The 17,589-nt window shown below is 35.6% G+C and overlaps 1 long non-coding RNA gene across 1 annotated transcript; it reads left to right on the plus strand.

Annotated features, from left to right (window-relative positions):
• The first annotated feature begins 522 nt into the window (after positions 1 to 522).
• On the plus strand, positions 523 to 6,076 carry LOC144976845 (uncharacterized). Its single transcript, XR_013646176.1, has 3 exons — positions 523 to 787; positions 1,640 to 1,744; positions 4,537 to 6,076. It is a non-coding gene; the product is annotated as an uncharacterized LOC144976845 (long non-coding RNA).
• The last annotated feature ends 11,513 nt before the right edge of the window (positions 6,077 to 17,589 follow it).

Genomic DNA, 17,589 nt, shown 5'->3' on the forward strand with positions numbered 1-17,589 from the left:
TGCGTGTGTGTCATAGAAATAGCCTTAGTGTGTGTGTGTGTGTGTGGGTGTGTGTGTGTGTATGTGTGTGTGTGTGTGTGATAGTCAAACTTTAGTAGGTTTAATGAAGTCTTGTCACACACGCGTGATACACCTATACGAATTTCCCTGCCACTGCCACCCAGACACACTAACATCTGACAAGGAGTGAGGGCTGTGGAAGAACCACAGACTACCGTGTGCAAACATTGGCGATTGGTATCGGATGGCAAACTGTGATCGTTTGAATTTGAAATGATTCGAAACACTCGTTACCCCTCCGCTCGCTCGAATCCTGATCGTCTCAAGCTCGTCTCACGTGTCAAGATCGTCTCAAGCTCACAACCCGCCTGATCGTTTTACGATCGAGTGATCGTTTTACTAACTCGCTCTTCCGGCATTGAGATCGAGCACTGAATCGTGGCTTGGCGCTCGGTCGTCGATCGAGTAAAAGCGATCAAATAACCCAACACTACTAATCGGAGCTGATCGGAGTGGAAGTTTACTTCCGGCTGGCAGAAAGCAATGGAAGACAATGGCGTAGAATAGTAAAATATTAGTTTCTGTCGATAATCTTCCATATTTTTCTGGTTCTAGACATAAATATATATTTTTTTTTAATTCCCGTTAATGATGTAGACCCCTATGCCATTTGTGAACACGACTGGTGCCATAATCTTTAGGAACTACAGCCAGTCTCATCGTTTGATGTAGCGAACTACCTCGTCACGACCACAAGTTTCTGTCTACACGGTCTACACATTTCACGGTAAGTCTGTATTATTTAATCGTTTCCATATGCTATACCTATACTATGTTACACCATTCACGGCTAATTGTAAGATTTATTCTCAAAAAATCACAGAAGACAGATATGTCGAACCTGACACGGGAATATTAATATGATATGACCTGCTTCACGAGTCGTGATCATCTTAAGCTTAGTCTTAGTCTTAGTAAGTTTAGTCTAAGTTAAGTCAGTCTAAGTAGTGGATCAATGAGTCTTTGTGGTTACATTCAAATTTCAACTATTTTGCCTTTAAGGTGATGAATTCCTCCGAATTCACAAAAGATTATAAATAATAATTTAAATTAAAAACACCAGGGCAGGCAATGACTATGAAATCAATGTGGTCCCGCGTCCAAATCAAACTGATTAATACAGTAACAAAACATCATGCACATAAGACTGTTTTAAAAGCCCCACCCCATTCCAAGGGACTGAGCTTGATCCCGAGTGAATATTTTTTTTCTAATCCCACTCCCCTTGTCAATCCAGCAGTGATTGGGTAGCTGAGTCTGTTAGATCTAGCGGAAAGTACTTTGACATAGACTAGAGTCCTATCTAAAGGGTAGCAATTGCTATGGTCCGTTTCGCGCTTTTCAAACCAGGTTAAACTTCGGCTCCATTGAATGACTACTTTTTTATTCGATATTTTACTCAATCCCCCAACTATATAATTTTTAGCCCCACGGCTGATGTTGAGTTATGGAATTGTGTCTCTCTGAATAATTCTAATAACCTTTCAGATGAGTACTCCACATTTCACAGCAAATTTAATTCACTGTTGTTAACTAAGTGTGAATAATATTACCACCATTGCCACAATTTTTTTTTCAGGCTTACAGGGGACTGACTACTTATAATCAGGCCTACAATGGATGGGTGACGGATGTAAAATGGTTTAAGCCTCCTAGCTGTGGGAAAGTGGTACTAGCTGCTAAGGTACCCCCCCCCCCCCCCCCGTTTTCATCTCACTTCTATGATTATTATTACTGTTATTACATATTATTATTTTGATTTCTACATTTATTTATATTACTCCATGCACGATTGATAATACGATATAGAGGTTTTTAACACATGGCTATATTCATTACAATGAATTTTCTTGAACTAGAATATGAATAACTTTAAAAAAAAAAAAGAAATAAGAAACTTCTTTAATAGGTTCAAGTTCTACTATGGGAGACTCAGTCGAGTCCTTGGAAAAGCCTCTTTACTCACATTTGCTCAGTCAGTGTGTTCGGACATAAACGTTTAAATGGTTTTGCGACTCATGGCAGTCCCGTTAACTCAGTTGGTAGAGCACCCATTTCACAATCAAAGAGACCGAGATATATCCTAGATGAAATTAAGACCCCACCCCCTCCCCTTTCTTTTATTTTTGTACACCCAGCAGTAATTTGGCAATAGAAAAGCGCCCTATTTGAAGGGTAACAAGTTATTATTTTCACACTATAGAAACTGGGATGAAATCTGGCTCTATAGACCTAATGGTTCTGATGGACTACTTTTGGTGCTTGCGACACTATTAGGTCATTTTCAGCACAATTAAAAGCTGTTGCGAAATAATTGTAAGAAAAATGGGCTTGGATCAAATACAGAGCAGAAGTAGATCAAAGTTATTAATGTGCTTAGTTTTGAGATCGCCTAACAGTTCCATCCAGAGACGGAATACACTCAAATGTTTATGTTTGATTTAAGGGTTTTACTGCACTTGCGACACATTTCAGCACCAGTAAAAAGGAATAAAATGGGATTGTAAAAATTTCCAGATTTACAATTAAAAGCACACAAGAAAAGTAAGACAAAGAGGAACAAATGTAGATTCCAAGAGAATGCTATCAGTGTACTAAGTCTGATAACACCCAAAAGTCTCATCCTGACACAAGCACAGGTCCCCCCTAAGAGGAATACACTCAAACGTTCACGTATTATTTTTTTATTATATTATATTAAGTTACGTTATGCCTTTTGCGCAGCGATATCATAAGATATCGTCGCCTAGGCATTCCACGAAGGAATATAGATAACTCATCAAACAAGATGTCTGATGTCAACAGGAATCACCCATGTTGTCCAAGTGAGCAAATTGGGGGTTAATAATCTTGCTCAAGGAAAAAAAAACGAAAGTGCCTGAAGCGGGGCTCGAACCTGGGACATCCGGATCACAGTGCACTGCCTTAACCACTCGGCCACTTCGCCCCACATATTATATATACACATATATATATAATATAATAAAAAAATTTTACGCGAACTGATTTACAAGACAAAAATATTTTTTTTTCCCAAAACCAACAATATTCATTTGACTGTTTCTCTCTCAGCCAATGACTCCGGCAAGGGAAAGGACAAAACCAAGTAATCTCATTCCAAGACAAGGACATAAAGAAACTTGGAAAACAATATAAGGGATAGAGGACACAGCATGCCCTCTTGCCACCATGGGAAGTCAAAGACCCCACCCAGTCTATTGTTTATAAAATGTTGATTATAAATTTACAAAATAAATTTACATCCATTTGTCACTCTCTCATCTAAGGACAGGGAAAAAAAGCATGTAATCTTATTCCAAAACAAAGATAGAAAGCTACCTGAAAAAGGAATACAGACATAGGGGGGTGAAGAAAGCAATAATGACCTTGCCCACAATGGAAGGTCAATGACCCCACACCCAGGGTAGAAAAATGAGAACTCAGTCAAGCATTCACCATCAAATTACAAAAGCAACGGATAAAACAAATTTTTAAAAAAGTCATTACAGTACTTTATTTTCTTTATTGTGCTCCAACTTCATGTTTAAATATACAATGGATTTCTATTTATTTGCCAATTCAAAAATATTATTAGGTTTTGAATATTATTGCAGAACATATAATATAGCAATGACTATCCCGCACAAATCTTTGGGCCTCTTTTTCGCTCACGAAGTGCCCGAATTCGTGTCAAAATATGGGACGAAGCCGTTTCGTATATGCTATTTAAAAAAATTAATTTCGACGCTGTTTATCTATGAATATAACAAAGTTGGCACACTGTTAGAAAAAAGGTCATTTTAGATTATGTCAAGCGACAAAACTCGTGCGATTACCAGAAGACCGTTAAAAATAGATTTTTACTCTTTGGAGTAAAATATTTCTAAAACTACCGGGCGTGGAGGTTTTGTCGCTGACAAGGTAATACATGAACATTTCTTCTTTTTTGGTTGTAAAATTTCATATGAATATGACGAGTACTTTTCCCATATTTTACAAAACACCATCCTAATTTGCTCTTCAAGTTTCAATCTTTTAATCCACTTATTACGCAAGATACAACCAAAGGTCGAAAAAAAAAAAATGCCGAAAAAGCGTCCCATATTTTCGCGTTTTTTTTTCCTCTTTGCGGGTCATCCAAATAAATGACACCTTTAAATGTATAACTTGTTTATTTATGAATGGATTTTCAAAATTCAAAAACATTTTTACTCAGTGGAGATAGGGCTTGGATTTTAGACAAAAATTTTCTTCAAAAAGAGAAAAAAAACATTTTTCATAGTCATTGCTATATAATAATGGCAACAGAAGTAATACTACAACTAGTACAATTTTTTCACAAACATTTCGGGCAAAAGTAAAAATGTTTAACATGTATTAGTCTAATGAAAGAATGAAAAGGATTACAAAGGTATATAAAATCAAGCATTATTGGAAAGAATGAATAAAAAGTCTGATGCTTTCTTTTCGTTTCAGGTTCGCCATTCCCAAAAATTGGGTTATAGTGGACTCCGTGTGTCGACAAGTGCTTTCTGCTCAGCATCAAGATGGGAACCTGAAATGTCTGTCTTCACAATCCTGTAAAAGAAATACCAAGATTAAGTTAATACATAGAGCAAATAGTACATTATTGACCTACCACCTCTGGCGTCTATCGTGTCACTGGGAATTTTAATTTTAATATTTTAATATGTTTGAAAACAAAGAAAACTTAAGCCCCATTTCCTCAAATACGCAAGTCATTCATTTTACAGGTCAAAATAATTTTTTTTTAAAGTTTTTCTTTGACTTCAACTTCAAATGCCAATAGTGCCTGAACCTTATGATGAATTCCAAAATGGTTTGGCATATTTATGTGGAAATCTATTCTTTTAAAAAAATAGAGTTGTGGATCACCATTGCTCCGTACAGCAAATGTTAAATATTTATCATCGAGCACAAAATTACTGGCAAACCTAAAAATTCTAAAACTATTTATTTACAAACTCTACAAGTAACACGCAAATATTTTAAAAACTAAATGTAATTCTATCACCTGTGGAATCAAACTATGTATGCTCAGAAAATCTGCTGTACTGTAATGTTCGGGCAATTATTGGCCTTCGCCTTCGCCAAAAAAAGAAAAAAAATAAGAACTGTATTTCCTACACCAGTATACAAAAAACACACATATATGTTTTCTCTACACGGGAAATTCCATTGAGTGTTACAAGCGCTGCACCTAACCATCAACTTCTTGTAGATACCGCTAGCTATAACCAATAAAAATGGACAAACTTAGCCCATAATATTTTACATTTCTGGGAATGTTTGTTTTTCTTTTATGCCATATAATTTATTAATTTTTTTTAATTTAATTTGTTGCCAGCGTGTGTATTTTGTACATACGTACATAGGGAATAGGTACATGCTTCTGTAAAAAAACGTTTGATTGGTCATTCTGCTGATTTGTGCAGATTGCCTTTTACCACAATGAAATGACAATTAAAAATAACATGTAGACTATAATATTAATATATTCATTTAGCTAAGGTTAATAAAACATTTCCTCCCAGATCTTAATAATTGAGGAATAAATCAATATGGGTGAACTCATTTAATTCTATCTATCTCATCATAAGAACACTTTGTCACTACGTTGTGTGGCCTTGAGCAAGTCACCTCAGCCCTAGCTCAGTTTGTGGCGCTGTGTTGCGGCAATGGCTGGGTTATTTCAGTCTCCCTTTAGAATAGACTCCAAAGACAAATTTTCCCTAGAGGTGAATAAAGAGAATCTATATTTTTAAAATTTGTAACGCTATAGTCAAAGACAAAAACCTTCAGGATTTTCTAATTTTGTATGAACTATCCTAAAAGGCAACCTATCCATAGCATAGAAGGACATGCTCACAATAGTATTCATTTCATTTCCCTCAAATTTAATGGATCTTCCTCTTTTATTAATTGTCATTGCCCATTCATTCAATAAAACAAAATTAATCAACATAATAAAGACAAAGCTTTTGATTCAAATGAAGTGATGGTTTTTGTTCAGTTATTTATAATCTCTGAAGTTAAAAGTCTTAACACTCAACCATGTAAGCTTTTGTACAGTCTGGTTATTTGAAAAAAAACTTCTCTTGATGTCAGTTCTTGCACCAACAATTTGGACAAACTTTTGACTTCATTACTGGCTCACCAGACAGGCATTCCTTACATACCTTATGAGCAAATGAAGTCACTTGATATGTGCTCTATTCCCCTTTGTCTTATTACATTCCTCATAGTCATAGATTTGTGTCTTAACTTTACAATATGAAATATGATTTTGTGCCCTTTGTCTATTGTTATGTGCATAGATCTACAATCTTTTCACTCTCTATTCAACTTCCTTTCAACTGGCAATGCAATGACCTTAAAGTGTAATGAACGGCACAAACGTTGCTAATCTCACTGTTTACCCCCAAAAAATTGCTTGATTTGGACCTATTAAATTTCCTGAGAGTGAGATCTGCTTTTATTTTTATATAGCGCATGCAATATCCACCCAAAGCACTCACAAGATGTCCCAAGCCAACAATTAACATTAACATGTAGGAAGAGATATCATGCCTACATAAATATTGTTTTAAGCAGATACAATCAATACACTTACATTTACATGGTCAATGATGAGCTAGTTTCTCCAATTGTTGATTGTTCAACTAGAGCCGTTGCTGCCTGCAGTCATTGCGTTTGTTCCTATCTTTAAGACATGAGTAATGGTCTGTTTTTTTCTCTGCCCCATGTCCAAGCTTTAACGTTGGAACCCAATCAGGATCAGTTTCATCAAGCAGTGATGCTGGCCTTCCTGTAAAGGCAAAAAAATTGATTGTTGAAATATATTACGTCATTTCTTGCCTATTACAATCTGGTCCTGGTCCTTGTGTGGCTATGTGGTCTAGTGGTATGACACTCGATTTTGGATCGGAAGGTCATGGGTTCGAGCCTCGCGCTCGACGCATAGTTGAGTCCTTGGAAAAGCTCTTTATTCACATTCTCTCACCGTACTCAGGTGTAAAATGAATACCTGGTCGTTTACAGCATTTTCTTTGTCCGAAAAATTGTAGTGTCGCCTAAAAGGCGTCATGTCCCGTTCTACATGTTAAATGTTGCTGTTGACCAGGGACCCCTTGTACAGCGCTTTGAGCACATTTAGTGGATATTGCGCTATAATATAAAGCTCAATTTTTAATTTTTTTTTTTTTTACAATCCTTAAGCTTTCCGTTAAATTTACATCAAGCTTTGTCAAATTAGAACAAGGGTAGAACAATTATATAGTGCAATTTCCATGAAATGAAAATTTGTTCAAAGCGCTTTGCAAGGGGTTTATAGCCAACACTTCTTCACTAGAGGAATTCAAGCGTCGATTGAAGACATTCTTATTCCGACAGGCTTTCTTTTGATTATGTGTATAATTAGCGTTGTTCGTGTACTGTGTTAGGGCTTCATGATTAAGTTAATCTATGTTTTGCGCCCAGAGCCCTCCTGATGAAGGGATGTTTGGCGCACTATAAATCTATACCATTATTATTATTATTAACAGCAAGACTTTACATGCAGGTCGAGACATGACGCTTGTTAGGCGATATTACATTTTTTCCGGAAAGAGACAATGCTGTTTAACAGGCCTGCATCTGCCCCCTGAAAAACTTGCCTGAAAATCCTCGAGCTGAAGCTTTTTCAATAACATGAGCAAACATCCCCATTTCCCAGAATATTTTCTTGAATTTTACCAATTCAATAGGCTGTTAAACAAAATGAAAAAGTATTTTAATTAATTTTTTGTTCCGGCAGATCGAAATTGCCAGAAATGCCGACAAATTTACAGGCCTATGTTAAAAGCCAGTTACCCAATTTATGCCTGAGTATGGTGAGAGAATGTGAATAAAGTTCCTTTCCCAATAGCTCAACTGCTCAGAACGGGTCTGGAACCCTAATCCTTCCAAAATGACGGTGATAACTATACCACATAGCTGCAATTAAAGTATCGGGATCCCAAAGGACAATTTTTTTTAATTGAAATTTTTTTATTATTATTATTGTCATATTTGGGAAAAATTCCATATGAAGGCCCTAATTCAATGACTATACGAAACATTATAACTAATCCTCACCTTGAGTTAAAATTAGTTTCTAACTATGAAAATTATGAAAAGTCATTTTAGTGGATTGATAGAGGTCGATTGTTTCTTTCTTGGATTAAAATTTAAAATAATAATAATTATAATATTAATTTTGTCAGTAAAAAAATAACCATTACTATCATTATAAACTGACACTGGCAATCACTAAGCAGCGTGTTAAACTTCTGTCAAAAACTAGCATATACATGTCCAACAGCGGTGTAGAAAAGCAGTTTGTTCGTGTTACTTTACAATACACCACCAACGGAGGAACGGAAAAAAAAAAAACTTAAGAAAACGCAACCTTACTTTTAATATTTCTTCAAATGGAGAACATGTTTTTAAAATGCACAATAAAATAATCTTGACAAAGCATAAGTTATAAACTGGAACATTATAATTCTAAAATGAATGATCAGAACAACAGTGAAAGACTTCCTAATCTCATCAAAGCCAAATCTTGAAAACGAAAGTAGCCCTATCACTATCGGTAATGAGGCATTTGGTTTTGATTTAGAGTATGTTGCACGAGAAATGCATGAAATATTCATGGTCCTATCTGATAACTAAACACAACAAATAAAAGATCATCCATCCGGACCGTGTATGGACCATAAAATTAAAATGATTCCTTCTAGACCGCCTACAGACTACAGATTACATCTGAGTCTGAGATGAGTCAGATGATTTCTCCAACTTCGGAGTTTCGCATAGAAAAGTCACATCGGTGAAAAATCTCTCCGTAGATTTTGTTAGACCACCGAGTTTGAAATTTTTGATTTGATTTCTCTTCCATGAAAAAGAATAAAACACATATTTACTAAATCATAAACTTGCAACGTCAGAAATTAAGGCAAGGACCTTGGTCGGTTGCCGCCAACTCCGTGACATGCTATGGCCATGGCCCACAATGGCTACATGATGATGTTGGAGCGAAGTAAACTTGCTTTGTTCACAATAATTAAAATTAATTCATATCGTATATATAATATTTAAGATTTTAATTTATCCATCAATTCTTACCTTTAACAAAACGATCATTGCAAACTCGGTGGCTGCAAGTTAGATTTGAGCCATCGCCAAATCCCTTTCTTCTGATCGCTGCAACTGTCTCCGCTGGGTTAAATTTATTATTTTTGGGTCCTTCGTCTTCCTAATGGATGGTAACCTGAACATTTTGACTCCATCTCGACCCTGTCTTCTAGTGCATCCGATGATTATGCAGTTATTTGGCACGTTTCACGTTTTAAAAATTGGACTAGAGCTTGTTTCACATCAATGTTTACAAGCCAGCCAAGTTCTTTTGCCATCCGGAACTAAAGAAGGTCATTGCGTGACGTCATCAGCATTCTATCTATATGTACTGCTGCGGACTTCGTTACCTTTTGTAAAAGTGCTTCAACTAAACGATCGACAACTCTTGCCTCGGCAATAGTCAAAAAGTGTATGGAGTTGGACGACTTACTGCAAGGGACATAACCGTATATATAGTTTACTACGCAGTTGGGAAACTGTGAGGTTATTTCCCTTGAATACTTGAAAATTTGGGGACTCACGTGACATGAAATATTTTTTAAAAAAAGTTTTGTAACGTCTTCACTCATTTGAGAGAAAAAAAAATGTTTTTAGTGTTAACATTATGGACTTCCGCGTCCCAGTTTTTTTTTTTCGGGGGGAAGATGAGGGTCATTTTAATCGATCGATATTTGAAGGACAAGCTATTTGGGCAAAATTGTTAAAACAAGTTTTGTTGGGTTTTTTTTGTTTTTTTTTTTTTGTGTTTTTTTTTTTTTGTTTTTTTGTTTGTTTGTTTGTTTTGTTTTGTTTTGGGGGGGGGGGCGTTGTTTGTTTGCTTTTTGGTTGTTTTTTTTAAATTTTATTATTAATTAATTTTTTTTTTTTTTGGTCTTTTTTTTTTTTTGTTTGTTTGTTTTTGTTTTTGCTTTTTTTGTTTTGTTCTGTTTTTTATTGGGGCTTTTTTCAGAGTATGACACATAATAGCAGATTCTTCAAATTTGTTGGCATAGCATACAACCCTCAGATAAAGATCAATCAATTTCCTGTCCGTCCGTCCTGTCTTAGGTTTGTTTGTTTGTTTTTGTTTTTTTTTTTTTTTTTTTTTTTTTGTTGCTTTTTTTTTTTTTTGGTCATATTATCTCATATTATTGTTTGTTTCCAATAGCCTCAATCTGGTATTATGTCCATTGGGCCCATTGAGCCGGAATTTATCTCTATTTCTATTGCGTAAAACGTACTACGGCAATTGTTTGCTATCCTATGGATAGGACGCTAGTCGATCGCAGAGAATTTCCCGCCAAATATAACAGACCCAGCTACCCAGTCACTGCCAGGTGGACAGAGGGAGATCGGAAAATATCTCGATTTCGCCCAGAAGAATCGATATTAGTCCCTTCGCGTTTGAAGCGAGTGCTCTACAAACTGAGCTATTGGACCCTCAATGTCGGAGAAAAGAGGTTGCTAATAAACAAATTTAAATTGAAATCGGTCAGAAATTTGAAATTTTTGGTTATGACACTTAAAGAATCTGTATTCATTCTCCACAACAAAACATTATATTATGTGACCCATCGTCCAAAACGGTATCATATCGGGATCAATGGGGCTCCGAAAAGTAAATTTTAAAATAAAATCTTGAAAAAATACGAACCTCAGGTTTTTAGCAATGTAAGATAGATATGCTATTTATTATCCATCATAACGAAGAGAAACTAATCTTAAGTGTGATACTTGCGGCTATAAAATTGAATGTCCATTATCTAGTTAATCTCGACATAATACCGTTTGAAGACGGCGAGTCACATATCGACTTCGGTACCTTTTGTAAAAGTGCTTCAACTAAACACTCGGCAAAAGTCAAAAAGGATATGTAGTTGGACGACGTATTGCAAGGGACAAAACAGTATATATTTTATTACGCAGTGGGGAAAATGTGAGGTTATTTCCCTTGAATACTTGAAAATTTGGGGACGGGGGGTGGGATCAAACCTCTGAAGTCTACATACGACCTTTGTTCATCATGTTTGACATCAGATGTCTGACCCGCCCAAAATTGAATAAATGCAGTGGCTATTTTTACAACCCCATAAAGATGGTTCTCGTGGCTATTTTTACAATCCCATAAAGATGGTTCTCGTGGCTATTTTTACAACCCCATAAAGATGGTTCTCGTGACTATTTTTACAATCCCATAAAGATGGTTCTTGTGGCTATTTTAACAACCCCATAAAGATGGTTCTCGTGACTATTTTTAGAATCCCATAAAGATGGTTCTCGTGACTATTTTTACAATCCCATAAAGATGGTTCTCGTGGCTATTTTTACAACCCCATAAAGATGGTTCTCGTGACTATTTTTACAATCCCATAAAGATGTTTCTCGTGGCTATTTTTACATTTAAACGGCGCCGGTCGTCTATTATTTTTAAAAAGCAAGAAAGACTCTACTAGACTGGAGACCAATGGGAGAACGATTGCTCACGGCAAGGTTCAAACATGTTAAATTGACAGTAATTGTTTGTTATGCCCCACAAGGGCGGGGACAAGAGTGAGGACGAACGAGAAATAAAGCTTTTATGATTAGCTTAATCAAACAGTACAAGAGACTCCAAACACGCGATGTATCTATAATGCTTGGTGACCTTAAACGCAAAGGTTGGACGAGATAATGAATGTAAAAATAGCCCTGAGAACCATCTTTAAGGGACTGTAAAAATAGCCCCGAGAACCATCTTTAAGGGACTGTAAAAATAGCCCCGAGAACCATCTTTAAGGGACTGTAAAAATAGCCCCGAGAACCATCTTTAAGAGACCCCGAGAACCATCTTTAAGGGACTGTAAAAATAGCCCCGAGAACCATCTTTAAGGGACTGTAAAAATAGCCCCGAGAACCATATTTAAGGGACTGTAAAAATAGCCCCGAGAACCATCTTTAAGGGACTGTAAAAATAGCCCCGAGAACTATCTTTAAGGGACTGTAAAAATAGCCAATGCGGAGCAACAAGCTCGTATGTAGGTAGACTTCAGAGTTTTGCTACGTCGATCGTAAAAGTACTTTCCGCCAGATCTTACAGACCCAGCTGAACAATAACTGCTGGGTGGACAGGGAGGCCAGAACAAAATCTTCGACTACACCCGGGATCGATCTCGGCCCATTTGCGTATGAAGCGAGTACCCTACCAACTGAACTATCTGGACCCATCTGTTTTACATCTTCATAATTTTCTCCCAAATAGATTGTCACTATGTCACTTATCTGAGAGAATAAAGCGTTAAGAATGACTTTGATAAATTGACATTTACTAGTTTAGACAAAGACTTATTGATGAAACTCAATTTTCTTCTCCCACCTTTGTCATGGGCACTTAACTAAAAACCAACTGTCGTTTAACTACCCCTCTTCTTCCGTTGACATGATATTATAGATATAATATATATACCACACAATATATAAATATATATATATATATATATATATATATATATATATATATATATATATATAATATAATATATAATATATATCGTGTTTGATACAAATATGGTACGAAAAGTGCTCGACGTGTAGTCAACAAACCAACTCAGTCTTGACGATGGCTAATTAGGCCTGAAACATTAACGAGTTCTCAACATAATATTCAAATAAATATATATAATATATATATATATATATATATATATATATATATATATATATATACAAAATAGGACACTCATTATATATATATATAATATAATACATCAATATATATATATATATATTATATATATATATATATAAATATATATATATCATGTCAACATATACATATGTGTGTGTATTGATATATACATATATACATATGTGTGTGTATATATATACATATAATATATACATAAATCACGGGTAATTAAACTCATAGAAACATACAGTTCTGGCGTACAACAACAAAACGATTTTTTTAATGTTGTCCAGAAAACTTTTACTTTAAATATCAATCGATTAAAAGGTATTCAGACTTTTTAACAATATAAAACCTACTACGATTGTTTACAGTATTCGGTTTGACACTTGCAAAGCGCATCGAACACGTTTTGTGGATATTTCGCTTTATAACTGCTCGAAATTCCCGAGACTTTGACTAAAAAAAAGTTGTGCTACAAAGCCATTGGGCCCATGGAGCCGCAGTTTATCCCGGTTGCTATAGCGCGAAACGAACAGTTATTAACAATTGCTTGCTACTCTTTGGATAGTACGCTAGTCTATGGCAAAGTCCTTTCCGTCAGATCTAACATAACCATCTACCCAATACTGTCTGGGTGGACAGATGGATAATGAAAATTCTCAACTGCACCCGATCAATCGTTTCTATGTTATATGTTTGTGTTTAGAATATTGGCTATTAAGCTTACCTGCTGGCCAGGTAACTTCGCGATAGTTGTGTGGTGAACCCTTGGTCTCCAGAAGTCGGTGAGAGAGAGAGCTCTAGGAATGACCTGAGTTTGAAACGAATATTTTTGTGTTCGTGGATAGCTCATACGGTAGAGTCACGCTCTCACCGGCCAGGCGGAGTTGTCGTACCAATAAGGTCGCAGGTTCAAACCCCACCACCGCCGCGAAAAATTGTTATGCTCTATTGTCTTCTGGCACTTTTTTACTCACTTCATCTCTTGTAGTTACCAACATACGTGCCTGTTCCACTCACTTTTCTGAATTAAAAATCGATCTGGGTTCCAGTGCTCTACCAATTGAGCTCTCAAAACCTCCAATTTTGAGACAGAGTTGAGGGTCCTACTTTGATCGACCGATATTTAAAGTAAAAGTTTTCGGCTAAATTTTAGAAAAATTCTTGTTTGTAAAAATACGACATATTTGCTGAAAATAGCGTTAGTGTGTTTCCCATTTGAACAGTTAAATGTCGTGCTTTTGAAAGACGTGTATTTACAAATTTGGCCAGAAAACTCGTCCATCATATATCCATCGATTTAAATAACCCTCATCTTGGCAAAAAACGCTACCGATTTGAGGGCCAAGTTTTCTGACCAAATTTGTTTTTAAACGCGTTTTTTCAGAGTATGGTAGTTGACTGGTTAAAAGATGTAAAAGAAATAAAATGAGTGACAACTTGCAAGCATTTAAGGCCTTTATACGTTCACATTGGATATGCCGATACAACAAAAAGTGGAGCATAGATATCAATTATGCATTTAATGTCACCACTCTTGCACATTTTCTTCAAACACAAGTTCAGTTAGGCAAATGTGACCCATTGTCTCAAAATGGTATTATGTCGGAACGAGCCATAAGCTTAATAGCCGAATTTAATGTTAAGCGTGTCAAAAATAATATAAATTGTTTGCATTCGCACCCTAAAATATGGTTGCTATTCTCCTCAATAAATCGTATAAACTCAACACAAGTCTGATATTTCTGGCTATAACTTCAATTTTCAACATTTTAACCAACCCGACATAATACCGTTTAAAGGCGATGGGTCACAATTATAATATTTTATTTCACACAAGCACACAAGGTGTAGGAATCTAGCTGAAACTGCATAATATGCAATTCTCATTGAAACTCTTATGAGTCAAAGTGTATGGTAAATTCGTAGGTGGTTTTTTATTTTTGCTTTGTATTTTGGTGAGTGGGGGGGGGGTGGATGTTTTTTTATGGTTTGGTTTATGTTTTGTTTTTCTTTTTGTTTTTTTTTGTTTGTTTTTGTTTTGTTTTTGTTTTTTTGTTTTTTGTTTTTTTTGTTTTGTTGTTTGTTTGTTTTTTTTGTTTGTTTGTTTTGTTTTTTTTTGTTTTGTTGCGGTTTTTTTTTTTTTTGGTTTTTTTTTGTTTTTGTTTTTTTTTGGGGGAGGGGTTTTGTTTGTTGTTGTTTTCTTTGTTTTTTTTTTGAGGGTTTTTTTTGTCTCTTTCTTTCTATTTCAACTTTTAAATTATAAAACAAAAATGCGTCGTTTGTAATATGTAATATCAAAATCTTTTGAACATATCAATCCAATTGAGAGCAAACTCTAAGGGAGTGTAACTTTGTAGTGCCCAGCCTATGTGCCTCATACTGACTAACTTAATCCTCTTGGTCGCTTTTGAAATAAATAACAATGTTATATAAGAGGATAGAAACTTCAATAGGGAAGAAAAGTCGTGACGTCACACTTTCTACTTTTCTGGTTCCAAAATCGTAGGAAGTAAGTATTTAACGAGTCCGTTTAAGGAATAGGTCATATGGTGAATCAAATGGTGACATAACTATTTTAGTAGCAGGATGTATAAGCATATTCTTAGGATTACGGGACGTAAAAAGCGAGGATGGATGATCTTTATTGATGAACAGCATATATTTAGACTAGAATACAAAATGTCATCAGTCTGAAACGAGAAGATCATTTGCATAAGGTATGTTTTCAATCTTCCGAAAGAGTGGTTTTACACTTCTAATGAGATTGGAACTAGTTTTTGACATCACACTTTTATTCCTTATTTAGTTTACGAAGGCAGATAATAAGGATGTTTCGGGTTTCCTCTATGTCAGCAAAACACTATGACTTCGACACTAAAGATGAATGAGAGATGAAAGGATTAACAAAAACCACCCTTTCATCTCATATTCGCTTTTAGCGTCTCATTCATAGTATTTTGTTGACATAGAGGAAACCCGAAATATCCACACCATTTGTATTCGTAAATTAAATTGTAATCTCAATTCCTTTTTTTTTTTTTTTTTGGTTATTGAAATTGATTTCTTCGACCTTCAAACAGCAACATCTGCATTGTTTTCTTTTGGGGCATAAAGCTGCAACCATACCCTTCCAACGAACCTGGTTCTGGGCATGGCCTTCGTAAACGCATGGCCTGATACTCACCAACAAATGACGTCAAAAGATAAGTCTTTGGCCACAAAAGAAAACAAATTGTGAGTTGTATTCAACAGTTCAACCAATGGGATCACTTGTTTCCTTGACCACTTCTTAAGACAACTCACTAGGCGGTCCACAAACCTAAAAATGACGTCAAATTATGGATCTCAAAGGGATTTAGTGTCAGGCAATAGTTAGTATGCGCTTGGCTAAGAAGCTCACAACATTGCCATCCTGAAATATAACGAACCAACACACAAAACTATGTTTAACCTTAAACGTTAATAGTCTGGTTACTACAGTTTAGTGAGAATTACTCATAAACGCGGATGGCAAAAAACAATAATAAATACCCGAGTGACGTCAACTTCATTCTATCTATAAATTAACGATGGCTACGTTCTGGGCCGTCCCTCTCAGTTTGAACCATAACAGTCCTGTTTCTTTCCAGTTCAACCGATCGTCCCCGTGTTTCCTTTGTGATTTCCGACTTTTCCAGTTCAACCGATCGTCCCGTGTTTCCTTTGTGATTTCCGACTTTTCCAGTTCAACCGATCGTCCCCGTGTTTCCTTTGTGATTTCCGACTTTTCCAGTTCAACCGATCGTCCCCTTGTTTCCTTTGTGATTTCCGACTTTTCCAGTTCAACCGATCGTCCCCGTGTTTCCTTTGTGATTTCCGACTTTTCCAGTTCAACCGATCGTCCCCTTGTTTCCTTTGTGATTTCCGACTTTTCCAGTTCAACCGATCGTCCCCGTGTTTCCTTTGTGATTTCCGACTTTTCCAGTTCAACCGATCGTCTCCGTGTTTCCTTTGTGATTTCCGACTTTTTCAGATCTGCCCACTAGTACTACGAAAAATTCGGAGAATTACGATTTTTTGGCTCCAATTGCAGAACTTCATGAGCATTTCTAAGTTATCAAATCTTGAAATGTTATTTTATCAAGTTTTGGTGTAAATTTTTGATCGGGAAAGTTAACTATAGTGTCTTCAAATTTATCTTCTAAAACTACGGCATTTTAGATTTTCAAGTAAGCAGATCTGGTTTTCCTCCTTCCTGACGGTTCCAGTTTAGATCCCATCCGATTGCATTTGATGCATCTCCATGCTGAGAGAAGGTCTAATCCAACGCTAATTCCTCCTTATAACCTCTTGTCTTGTTGAGCATCGATTGGATTTCCTCCATAGTTTACTGTTAAAGAATGTAATCGTCATATCATATCATATCATATCATATCATATCATATCATATCATATCATATCATATCATATCATATCATATCATATCATATCATTCATACATATCATATCATATCATATCAATCATGTCATGTCATATCATATCATATCATATCATATCATATCATATCATTCACATCATATTTCATATCAAATCATATCATATCATATATCATATCATATCATATCATATCATATCATATCATATCATATCATATCATATCATATCATATCATATCATCATATCATATCATATCATATCATATCATATCATATCATATCAT

This window comes from Berghia stephanieae, chromosome 7 (assembly GCF_034508935.2).
Source record: "Berghia stephanieae isolate SIO BIC M18660-M18661 chromosome 7, UCSD_Bste_1.3, whole genome shotgun sequence".
Taxonomy (NCBI): Eukaryota; Metazoa; Mollusca; class Gastropoda; order Nudibranchia; family Aeolidiidae; genus Berghia; species Berghia stephanieae.